At 41.6% G+C, this 9,802-nt stretch overlaps 1 long non-coding RNA gene across 6 annotated transcripts in view; it reads right to left on the minus strand.

Annotated features, from left to right (window-relative positions):
• Positions 1 to 6,025, minus strand: part of LOC129640269 (uncharacterized) — a 76,385-nt gene extending 70,360 nt beyond the window's left edge. For 5 of the 6 annotated variants that reach the window (XR_008708713.1, XR_008708712.1, XR_008708710.1 and 2 more), the window contains exon 1: positions 5,341 to 6,023. This is a non-coding gene — a long non-coding RNA (uncharacterized LOC129640269). Of the gene's footprint in view, positions 1 to 5,340 lie in introns of all 6 variants that reach the window. The other variant, XR_008708714.1, reaches the window with a different exon arrangement.
• Positions 6,026 to 9,802: the final 3,777 nt, after the last annotated feature.

A 9,802-nucleotide genomic window follows, 5' to 3' on the forward strand; every position in this document is an offset into this window, starting at 1 on the left:
CTCACAAATGCCCACTGAGGGACTTCCCCTGGTGTTCCAGTAGCTTAGACTCTGCACTCCCAATACAAGGGGCCCGGGTTCGATCCCTGGTCAGGGAACTGGATCCCACACGCCACAGCAAGAGTTCTCATGCTGAAACTAAAAAATCCTGCATGCCACAACTAAGACCTGGGGGCACAACCAAATAAATAAACAAAATATCTAAAACAAAACAAAGCCCAAGATAAACAAATAATATCCCAAGTGTCCTTTGAGGTAAGTGTCATTACCTTCATTTCATTACTGTTGATTTGAGCCTCAAATCACCAGATATCGCACAATCGAAAATAGGAGATCCAGGTCTAGGTCAAGTCCAAGCCCAGTATTCTGCCCCTCATACCCTAACGATGACTCAAAAGTTGTCATGGAAAACTAAAAGTAGAGTCAATGTTATATGCTTATAGAGCATAAAATCAACACTATATACTGATTTCTAAAATGATCTGTGCTGATTTCCACCTAAATGGGTATGTATCTTAAAACTGTATCTTAAAATTTGTTTTATTGAATAGCTCTTCTGCCATTATCGACAGCCAAGATATCATTACAGAAATTTGAAGCGGTTATTCATCATACCAAATTTAAAAAAAAATGATGCTGCCCTTTTTATCATCCAGTATTTTTACCTAATCTGGACGTCTTCAACAGTCATTTTCATTTTAAGAGAACTCCCTTTGAGGGAATATAATCATGAACTATAATTCATTTTCTTCATCTGCCATGTGAATTTTCCTAATACAGAGGTTTGGTAACTACTCTAGATAACATGAAAATGAACTCTATCACAACACAAAGATAAGCATATATATACATATATATATATATATATATATATATATATATATATATATGTTTTACTGTTAAACTGTGTGGTTTAAAAATCATACACACAAACACCATGCATCCATAATAACAAGGATATGAGACCTGTATGTAAGATGAGAAAAAATTATGACATTTAAAACAGAACAAAATCTATTATCCAATTTTCTTGCCTTTCTCTCCTCAGATTCTGAATTCTTCTTTCTGCTTCTATCAATTACAGATGCCACTACCTGATACCATTAACTTAATGTTAGAAATGTACCTCTATTTTATCCAAGTTCCAGAAATTATGATATATACAGTTTTCCTTTTATATTCCTAGTATTCAACCCACCTCTTCTTTTCTCAATTGAGGAGCCACCTACATGGGAATTATTTTTATAGTTATGATCCTCTAACACATTTTTTTTTGGCAAATATTGAATAGACAGCTAAAATTGGGAGACCTACATTTATGAGAATCAAGGTATGACCACAATTTTTATGTTTTTTTAACAAGTAGTAAGAACTAAAATTTTAGCCATATGGCTTTCTTTTGGGTCCTCTTTATAGTGGGCAAAATGACTTAAAGATTATTATGATGACATTTTATGCAAATTACATTTTTACATTACCTTAATGTACATATAATGATAGCTACTAATTATTCCAGCTTGAATCAGACAATTATACCACCTGCCCCTCAACACTGACTGAAATAAAAGAAGATCTTACCATTTCAAATCAAAGATATACAGAAAGGACATTTTCTCTTTTGACATAACTTGAAAATGACACATATTCCTATAGTATATCATTTTCTCTTTCACTGAAACATCCTGCTACCCACCTTTTCCACTGATATATACAGTGTTTTTAAAAGAGTGTTTCCTTCCAGTTGTAATGAGACTTGGTTTTTTGACCCACACAGTGTTCTAAAAAGATAAACAGAATTACTCGAGTAGGGCATGCACTCACCAGTTCATCTCAGGCCTCCCCATTCTCTACTGTGTTTGTAGTAGCTAGAGGGATGCTCAGATATTCTCCAAGGATCCCCTTCCCTCTGTATTCATGCCCACACTGTATCTGAGTTGCTTTGTGTGACAAACAGAATACAGCAGAAGTAATGGTACATCATTTCTGAGATTTGACTACAAAGGACAGTGGCATTTTATCTCTTGAATCATTTGCTATGGAAGAATCTAGCTGCTTTGTCATGAATACTCTTATAGAAGCCTATGGAATAACACACACAGCAAGGAAGTGGAGTCTGCCAATAACCACATGAGTGAGTCTGGATGCAGATATTTCAGCTTCAAATGACTGTAGCCCCAAACAACCTCATGAATGCAACCTCATGACAGAGCCTAAGACAAAACCACCTACTGAGGCCACTTCTGAATTCCTGACCCACAGAAACTATGAAATGATTCATACAGCTGCTTCAAGTTACTATGTTTTGGGGTGAATATGTTAAGCAGCAGTAGATAATGAGTACAATGTTACACCTAGATTATTCACTTGCATAGTATTTAAAGGATTCTGAGAATTTAACTTTGTATTATTTAGGCTAACTAAAGTTAGTGGCCAAATAGAACACCGTACAAATAGACCAAAGTCTATTTCCTGGCTCATGTCACATTCCAATTCAAACCTATAGATTCTACCTGGTGATTTTCCTTCAAAAGTGCACTGTGGATCTGGATTTCTTTAAAAACAAAACAAAACAAAACAGCTACTACAATTAATTCACTTTCAGCTATACATGAAGGAAAGAATGAACATGGAGAATCCATGTGTTAGTCGTTCAGTTGTGTCCGACTGTGACCAGATGGACTGTAGCCCACCAGGCTCTTCTACCCATGGAATTCTCCAGGCAGGAACACTGGCGTGGGTTGTCATTTCCTTCTCCAGGGGATCTTCCCTACCCAGGGATTACCATTTGAGCCACCAGGGAAGCCCATCCTTTAACGGCCTTGAACCATAAAAAACACATCACTTCTCTCATATTCTAATAGGTAAAAACTCAAGTACACAACTCTAGTCAAAATGCAAAGGAGGTAGGTATGAAGTCACCTGGATCTGGAAGAAGAAATATTTTACAGGTAACATTGTCTGTGCCACCTGGCTCCTGCTTTTAGAGCCAAAGTAGTGAAAGAGGGATGTTCAGTATGTTCAAAGAGAGATTCTACACTATTAAATACTCCTTGAATTTCTATTTTTTATGGTTTATTGATAGAATATTTTTTATCACTTTGCTCAATTATTTTAAAAAATTCATTTCAAGTTTACCACTTACATGAGAGTACTTTTTAATGCTTCTTCAGAAACTACTTTGAATGGACTTTGAATACAGAAAGGATTGTAATGTACCAGTTATCTTTCTCTGCATAGCAAACAACTACAAAACCTTAGTGGCATGCAGCAGTAAACACTCAATGCACACACACTCTGCTAGAAGTCAGCTACACAGTTCTGCCTATCTTGACTGGCCTCTCTTACATGTTTTGAGGTGATCTGGTGGTCACCTGATCTAGGCTCACTTTGGCTGGGGTGAACTGGGTAACCTGGCTGTACCCAAATGTCTCTCATCCTCCAGCAGACTAGGTCAGGAATGTTTTCATGGTAATAACAGAGGCACAAGAGAATGCATCATCTGATGTGCAAGCTCATGTCAAATCTCTACTTACATCACGTATGCTAACATCATTTAGGACAATACAAGCGACGAGCAGGTGAGGCTACAAATAACACTGCAAAATGCATGGATATAGGCAGATGAGAGGGATCAGGACATTAATGTAATCAATCACATTATGCATAGTCTGAAATATGAATAAAAAATAAACATAAGTGGTACACTTAATCTTCAGTAAAGGCAATCAGTACTTGTCTATTCCTAAAGATGGCACTTGTGGAATAATCTGGATTTCTTCCCATCCAATTGTAGATATAAGGAAACTCAGTATCTCAGTTTGTCAAAACTGAAGGTGAGTACGCTCTCCTTTTAACTCCCAGCAATAAGTTGGTAAAAAAGATCACATTGATATTACATTTTCCTTAACTAAAAAACACATAATGAAATAATATTTAAAGATATATTGGCCAATAGACTTCCCAATAATATTAAAAATTTCTGCTAATCATCTTTTGTGTTTTTCTCCCCAGGAGAATATTTTTAAGGAAGTCTAATATGTTCTGTCTCTTTTGGACTATGATAATCACTGGAAATGACAACACCTAATAAATCACCTATGATGTTTTCTTTAATTAACTTGAGCTATTATATTGAGTGCACTATATTGCCTTTTTTGCTAGTTGCTAGCTTTTCAATGATTAGCAAGAAAGATTCAGTCATTCACAAAGTTTATAATCTACTGGGGAATATGAATAAGTAAATATTTGCCATTCAGTGCAATACATTATAACTATATACAAATGTCTGTGGTGCTTAAGAAAAGAGGAGAGCAATCTAAGGCAAACACGAAGAAAATTTTCAAGAAGAGATTTTAATCTCAGTTTGAATCTGGTCAAGAGTAGTCAACTCATGAGAAGTGGTTGGTTTCTTCTGGGTAGTAAATATTGAGAAAAGAAAGATTTAAAAAGACATTTACAATGTATAGTCAACAGACTAGGTGATTCATTGGAAATTGGACATAAGGTAGAGAAAATAGTTAAGAAAAGTGCATAATTTTATTATTAGCATGACTGAATTTATTATTCAGCAAGACAGAAATAAGAAGGGGGTGACAGAGGATGAGTTGGTTGGATGGCATTATCAACTCAATGGACGTGAGTCTGAGTAAACTCTGGGAGACAGTGAAGGACAGGAAAGCCTGGCATGTTGCAGTCCATGGGGATGCAAAGAGTTAGACATGACTGAGTGACTCAACAACAACAACAAGGTAGAGATACTCGTGGGGTATAGTTCTGGTAGTAAAGATTATCCTATCATCTGGACACAATCAAAATCCCACTAATACAAGGTTTCATAAAGTTTTGCCACAGTGATCCAATAGCCACAGCCTATTAGGCAATCCCAACACATAACAGTCAGACATAGACAACATAGGCAAGCAAATCAAAAGGCCTGAGACCTTAACCCAGCGTTCAGAACTCTAAACCAATCCTTTGAGTACCTCAGCAGATTTAACCTTTTGCATTGTCCTCTTGGGGTGGGTCTCTAACCCACAGTTGTAGCCTTGGATTCTAACCATACAGAAGACAATCCCCTAGGTGGGGCTTTAACCCACAGTGTTGTTGTCGTTCCTCAGTCGCTCTCTCATGTCTGACTCTGTGCCACCCCATGGACTGCAGCGTGCCAGGCTTCCCTGTCCTTCACTATCTTCTGGGGTTTGCTCAAATTCATGTCCACTGAGTCGGTGATGCGATCCAACCATCTCATCCTGTCTAACCCACAGTCCTGATGAGATTATTAGACCACAGACACATTTTAACTACATTTAGCTACCGGGACATTATAATGAGTTTACTCACCCCAACAATGTCTGCTCTAGGAGCTGTTTCTTAAAAGTAAAAGTATCCTGAGGATCCTGGTGTGCCATGGTGAGGAAGCAGGAACCCGGAAGGTGACTCTCTAGACAAAACTCAATCGAGGTGGCCATTCAGGATGGGTGCTGAGAACCCACACTCTGCCAGGGGCTACAGTGCCTCAGAAAGATGGTCACAAGTCCTAAATCTCAACTGGGCTGTTGTAACTCACTGAACATGGGCTCACTGACAGATGCGCACAGAAGCCAATACTTATGGCAAGAGCCTTAGAGAAAAGAGCTTTACTGCAAGGCCAACCAATGAAGGAGGCAAGGTATCAAATCTCTCTTCAATCCAGGAGCCTGGGTGCAATTTAAGGGGTCACGGGAATTTCTAACTTGGAAGCTAATTGGCTAGTCTTCAATTAGTCCCTTTCAGCTACTCAGGTTACAGGAAGCCAGGTTTTCCTTATTGAAGGATTTCTCACTTTGTAAATGGCCCTCGGGGCATCATTTCTCTTCTCAGTTTTGCAAACTGAAGATCTTGGCTCCAGGGTCATCCTGAGTTCATGTGTTCCTTCTTGGATACATGCAGTTCCTTCTTTGTAAAATGACTCAAGGTGTGATTAATCAACAATCTATTTGACGTCAAACCAGTTTAAGCTGGTCAATTGTTTCACATGCTGTTTCACTAGGCCCCCCGAACTCCAGCACATTACCCAAACTCCAAGACAAAGAAAATCACAGTGAACTAAATGTTGCCTAGCAAGGACAATCATGTAACATTCACACCAGAGGATGTGACATAGAATGTGCTTGAGGTAGATTCTTTCCCAGTTGGAAACAACTCAGAGTTCTTAGAATTTTTGTCATTGACCAGTATCTTTCCTCCCAGATACCCGTTCATCTAAATAACGAATATTTCCACGTGTTAAAGTACCAACAAGAAATCTAGAACTTGCCTAGAATTTGCCCAATTACACACAAGATAAAATAATCAAGTAGGTCCTTATGGAGAGGTCTCTGGCTCCCTCAACCCAGGGTAAAGATCACAAGTCCAGGAGACTGTGGATTCTCTGAGGTCCTCCATCTAAGGATCTGGCTGTGCTCACCACTCCCACTGTCTCTCTAACCACCAGGCAACTTTCCTTGAAATGACCTCTCACTGAAGGCTCTGCATTTTCCTAAGGCTCCAAAGTGAGACAGTGTATTAAAAAACGGAGACATCTGTTTGCCGACAAAGGTCCCTGTAGTCAAAGCTATGGTTTTCCCAGTAGTCATGTTTGGATGTGAGAGTTGGACCATAAAGAAGACTGAGTGCTGAAGAACTGATGCTTTCAAACTGTGGTCTTGGAGAAGACTCTTGAGAGACTCTTGGACAGCAAGGAGATCAAGCCAGTCCATCCTAAAGGAAATCAACCCTGAATATTTATTGGAAGGACTGATGCTCAATCTGACTCCAATACCCTGGCCACCTGATGCAAAGAGCTGGCTCGTTGGAAAAGACCCTGACACTAGGAATGAAAGATTGAGGGCAGGAGTAGAAGGGGGCAGCAGAGGGTGAGATGGTTGGATGGCATCACTGACTCAATGGACATGAGTTTGAGAAAACTCTTGGAGACAGTGAAGGGCAGGGAGGCCTGGTGAGCTGCAGTCCATGGGGTCGCAAAGAATCAGACACAACTGAGTGACTGAGGATGCACACACACACACACACACACACACACACAAAACACTCCATGATATGTGTATATCATATATCTATCCATTGATACATCAACAGACATTTGGGCTGCTTCCCTGTATCAGTTATTGTGAATAATACTGCAACAAATATGGGAATGAAAATACCTCTTGGAGAGTCTAATTTTAATTCCTTTGGATTAAAACCCAGAAGTGGGCTTGCTGAATCATATGGTAATTCAATTTTTAATTTTTTGAGGAACCTCAATACTGTTTTCCACGATGGTTGCACACATTGACATTCTCACTAACATTATAAAAGAGTACTCTAAATGCTTGCACTTAATCATCTTACTCTGTCCTGGAGAGGGAGCAAGACAATCAACTTTTCAAATGATGTGGTAAAACCACTTAACATCAGATCTACTCACTTAAATATCTCTTTTTTCCTCTCTTCATATGTCACACTTATTTTGGCATTATTATTATTGCTCTGGCTATGTATTACAATATAATATTTGGACCTGAGAGTCCCTCTTAATGCTTCATACATTTCACAGTAATGAGAATAAAAAGAGAATTAAGGGCACAAGGTCGGATGAGGCTTCCAGGAGTGAGACGGTCAGCTTTAGACTAACTCAAATCAAGGGCCTATGGCCATCCCTGTCACTTAAACAGCCATGGAAAAGTTTGTCACATCATTAAACTCCCTGAGAGTGCCTAGCGCTCGTTAACTTTGAAGGGAGTTTGACACGCCCTGTCTGGAAGGACTGCTGGCATGTGGTGGTAACTGTAAAGCATCTGCCACAGTGCCTGGCAGGCACCATACCCCTCCCTTCTCAGGACTGGTGGCTATACTTTGCAACGAAGATCTCACCTCCCTTGGGCCTGATATAGGGCTTCCCTGATGGCTCAGCAGGAAAGGATCCGCCTGTGATACAGGAGCTGCAGGAGATGCAGACTCAGTCTCTGGGTCAGGAAGATCCCCTGCAGGAGGAAATGGCAACCCAGCCTAGAATTCTTCCTTGGAATATCCCATGGACAAAGGAGCCTGGCGGGCTACAGTCCATGGAGTCACAAAAGAGTCAGATATGACTTACCAATTCAAGAAGAAGAAGAAGAAGGCCTGGTATAAAGAAGTGAGGGAGAGCTTTGCCTGACAGTCTTCCCCTGAGCTTTCTAGAACTGACATCAAAGGGGAGGGCATGACTCTCCTTTGTCCCCTCTATTCAGGGATGAGTAGACCCCTCAGTCTCCACTCAGGTGTCACAATTTGACGTCTGGTGGAGCCTGGGGAATCCCCTCCTTCTTGACCTGAGGCCTATCTCCTCATAATAAGACCGATACCTCCCTGTGAGCCTAGAGGAGGAAGTAAGGGTGGCTTATCTAGCCACCCCTTCCCATAGTCTCACAAGAATAATAGCTGTGGCAAGCTCCTTGAGAATGACAGATGGTTCCTCTCAGGGTCCCAAATCAGGGTACCAAATTTTACTCTCAGCCAAGCCCAAGACTCCCCCTTCCGTTGACATGGGAACACCACCATCAGACCAAACCCTAACTTTCCTGCTACTCCTCGGTCAGAGCTGAAGGGCCCCTCGGCCTGGTAAATCTGCCTGAGGCCTTCTAGGCTGAGAGTAGGGAACATACTGTGTGGCCATCCTGGCATTTGTGTTCCCATGTTCTTTGCTGTCCTCACTGTCTTGGAAAGAACCTGGAAATATTCCCCAACTGGAAACATTCCCTGACTTGCCTTAAAGCTTCTCCACCCAGGCCAATAGTTCCTTGATCCCTGAGGAAGAAGAGGAGTTTGCCTCATAGGCCCACCACAGGCCATGGTCTTCTGAGGTTAACAGGAGTGGAAGGAATATGTTCTGCCCCCACTGTTTTGAGGCGAGTGGTCTTTTCAAGAATTCAGGGTTCTTACCTTGACTTCTGGCACAACGTGGAAATCATCCTTCTGCTGAGCTTCGGCTGCTCCCTTTGATCAGGATGAGGTTCCTTACCTCCATGTGATCCTCTGGGAGGAAGTGAGTAGGACTCACCATGTCACCAGGCATAAGTGGCACAGTCTCAGGCCTGACAACAGGGAAAGTGCCCTCTGTAGCCCCCTTCCTTCTGGGAGGGATCCTTCACTGTCCGTCAGTATCATCAGTTGACTCCTGTTAGGAACGGGGTACCCTTCCTCAGCTGATAGAGGCTCCCTCCATTAGCCCAAGGACTTTAAGGTCCTGAAGCCATTCGCCTTCAGAAAATAAGGGATAAACCTAGTCTGAAAGCCCTGCTTGTTCCCTCCCAGGGCCCATTACATTTGCAGGACTTTCTAAGAATTTATCTGTAATGGGGTAGATGGCTGACACACTCTTCATACAGGACTGTACACATGTCATGCCTGGGATTTCCACTCTCTGATGAAGAGCCAGCCTATAAACCAAGGTCATCTCCTTGAAACCCTCCAGGCAGAAGTCACAGGGCCCTTGAGCTGGCCAGCACTTACCTATGCCTCCCAGGGCTAACTGGAGAGGAGGGACTTAGTGTCTTAGTGGAGAGGCTACATTTAGTGTAGCCCTGTCGGCTGTGGATTGAGGGGCTTCATGTCCACACTCTGGGTCCTCACTTTGACTCTGCACCCTTCCTGGGGCTCTATTCTCTGCAGATTCCCAATGTCCCCACCTCCCCAGGACCTGAGTTGAAAGTGTTAACCACAGCAGCCCAGATAGTTCAGGACTTCATGGGCTTGCCAATGAGGACGGGTCTTTACAGGATCCTTCTGTTCTGGATGGGTCTTT

The sequence above is a fragment of the Bubalus kerabau genome, chromosome X, assembly GCF_029407905.1.
Source record: "Bubalus kerabau isolate K-KA32 ecotype Philippines breed swamp buffalo chromosome X, PCC_UOA_SB_1v2, whole genome shotgun sequence".
Taxonomy (NCBI): Eukaryota; Metazoa; Chordata; class Mammalia; order Artiodactyla; family Bovidae; genus Bubalus; species Bubalus kerabau.